Genomic DNA, 2,498 nt, shown 5'->3' with positions numbered 1-2,498 from the left:
CACTGAGACCTGAAGTGTCCACCAGGCTTGCTCTTTCTTGGTGCCCCAAGATTCTTAAATAACTTATTTCTCCCGTAACCTCCAGAAAAATGCCATTATTCTCATTGGGATGGATTGTCTTGGATGCTGGGAAAGCAACCTGACTCATAATGATACGTGAAGAAGTAGGACTTTGTCCATCCTTCTTAGAAATCTTCTGCAAGGAAAAAAGGAGTGAGAAATATTAGTAATAAAGGGATTTAACAATAAAACAGAATTGGAAGTGAACTCAGACAAGGAGGACTTTCCTGTTTACAAATGCTTTGAATGGCCAGAAATGTACACAATAGATTCTCTATAGTTCCTTTGCTCTTTCTATCATCTCATCTGACTGCTTTAGAATATCACTGACATTGGCATCTTTCTGACAGAAACCAGTCTCTTTGATATGTAAAGTTCATATAATCCTTGGAATCTTCAACAGTGCTTACTTTTAACTTATGGAAAACTTATTATCTTACTAATTTTTCTTTTAACTTATTGAGAGTATAGCATAGGCAATGCCCTTGGACAAGATAGGAATAGAAAGCTCTCCTCTTGCCTCTTTTGAGTTTCTTTCTCTCTCCCTTTTTAATTTTCATTTTTAAAGCATGTGAAATCCCAATTCTTCAACCAGAGATCAAACCCATGACCTCTGAGAAATCTTAACCACTGGACCACCAGCGAATCTTAACCACTGGACCACCAGAGAAGTTCCTCCTTTTGCCTCTTTTGAAGTAGATTATCATGGTCATAAAAAGGCAGAATTGGGAGAAGACTAAAGAATATAAGACTGAGACTTACAAAATATTTGTCAAAGTATTAGGTTAGGACTCAGAATCAGGTTAGGACTTGGACATTGACCAGCTCCAATTACATGGATCACTATGTGATGGATGAATTCTCTGTATATCTGTGAGTTAAACAGTCTCAGACTTAGGTCTTCCCAGGTTTCCCTGGGTCTCACACATTCCCTGGGTCTCCCATGTGGGAGAGTGAATGACAGAGAGGACTGATCTCATTATTTCTAAGTAACAGAGTAAAGGAAAGCGTTGATGAACAGCCTTCTTAAAGAAGGGGTCATTGGGCCATAGCTGGAGAAGAAGAGGAAACAGTTTGAGTTGAGAACCTATATGATGCCATTTATATATATGTATATATTCACAGTTATTACAACATCTCACTAAATAGGGTCAGCAATTTTCAAGGTATGATTTGCAAATCCCAGACATCCCCAGGACTGCTTCAGAGATTTTGCAAGTCAAATATTTTAACAGCAGTACTTAGAAGTTATTTGCCTTTCTTTCCCACAGTTTGATGTTAGCACTGACATTGAACAAGCAAAGGTAAACCAAGGTCGTGTCAAAAACTGCACTAATGATCATTATATTCTTTATTACCAAATACCGCAGTTTAAAAAATGAACATGATGAATCAGTAAAAGTTACTAATATTATTAAGTTTCAACCCTGGAGTTCAGTTCACTTCAGTTCAGTCACTCAGTCATGTCCGACTCTTTGTAACCCCATGAATCGCAGCATGCCAGGCTTCCCTGTCCATCACCAACTCCCGGAGTTCACTCAGACTGACATCCATCGAGTCAGTGATGCCATCCAGCCATCTCATCCTCTGTTGTCCCCTTCTCCTCCTGCCCCCAATCCCTCCCAGCATCAGAGTCTAATATCTTTTTAATATGCTGTGTAGAAAATGGGATGGTCTTCCCTGGTGGCTCAGTCAGTAAAGAATCTTTGCCTGCAATGCAGGAGACCTGGGTTCGATCCCTTGGTTAGGAAGATCCCCTGGAGGAGGGCATGGCAACATACTCCAGCACTCTTGCCTAGAGAATCCCTATGGACAGAGAAGCCTGACGGGCTACAGTCTGTGGGGTCGCAAAGAGTCGGACACTACTGAGCAACTAAGCACTAAAAATGGGGAGTACACAGGAAACCCTTCTGCTACATGTTTCTTTTTTTTTAAATATTTATTTATTTAGCTACACCAGATCTTAGTTGCAGCATGCAGGATCTTTTAGTGCAGCATACAAACCCTTAGTTGTGGCATGGGCGGGGGTTGGGGGGGGGGGGCGTCTAGTTCCCTGACCAGGGATTGAACCTGGGGCCCCTGCATTGGGAGTGCAGAGTTTTAGCCACTGGACCACCAGGGAATTCCCTCTGATACATGCTTCAGTACAAGGAAAAGGAATGTATGACTCTTTGAGTTGCAAGCTCAACTACCCACTTTTTTCACAGAATACCATTTTCACTTGAAAGTTCTTTCACAGGATATATAAATTTTATTTAATCAGACTTGGGCATTTGACAGACATTTCTTCAAAATGAAAGAAATGAGCCTGTCACTTCCAGGACAACAATTCTTGGCATTTGTTGCCAATGATAAAATTGAGCTTTCAACAGAAAACTGAGTTTGATAGCTTCCTTACAATTATAGACTAATGAGATGTTGTTAAGTATAACTTTTTG

The 2,498-nt window shown here is 40.6% G+C and overlaps 1 non-coding gene across 1 annotated transcript; it reads right to left on the bottom strand.

Moving 5' to 3' along the window:
- Positions 1 to 2,109: 2,109 nt before the first annotated feature.
- TRNAG-CCC lies at positions 2,110 to 2,182 on the bottom strand. The gene has a single exon. It is a non-coding gene; the product is annotated as a tRNA-Gly (tRNA).
- Between the last annotated feature and the right edge of the window lie 316 nt (positions 2,183 to 2,498).

This window comes from Bubalus bubalis, chromosome 12 (assembly GCF_019923935.1).
Source record: "Bubalus bubalis isolate 160015118507 breed Murrah chromosome 12, NDDB_SH_1, whole genome shotgun sequence".
NCBI classification, from domain to species: domain Eukaryota; kingdom Metazoa; phylum Chordata; class Mammalia; order Artiodactyla; family Bovidae; genus Bubalus; species Bubalus bubalis.
Note: the sequence above shows the minus strand (reverse complement) of the source record. Positions and strands in the feature narration are given on the sequence as shown.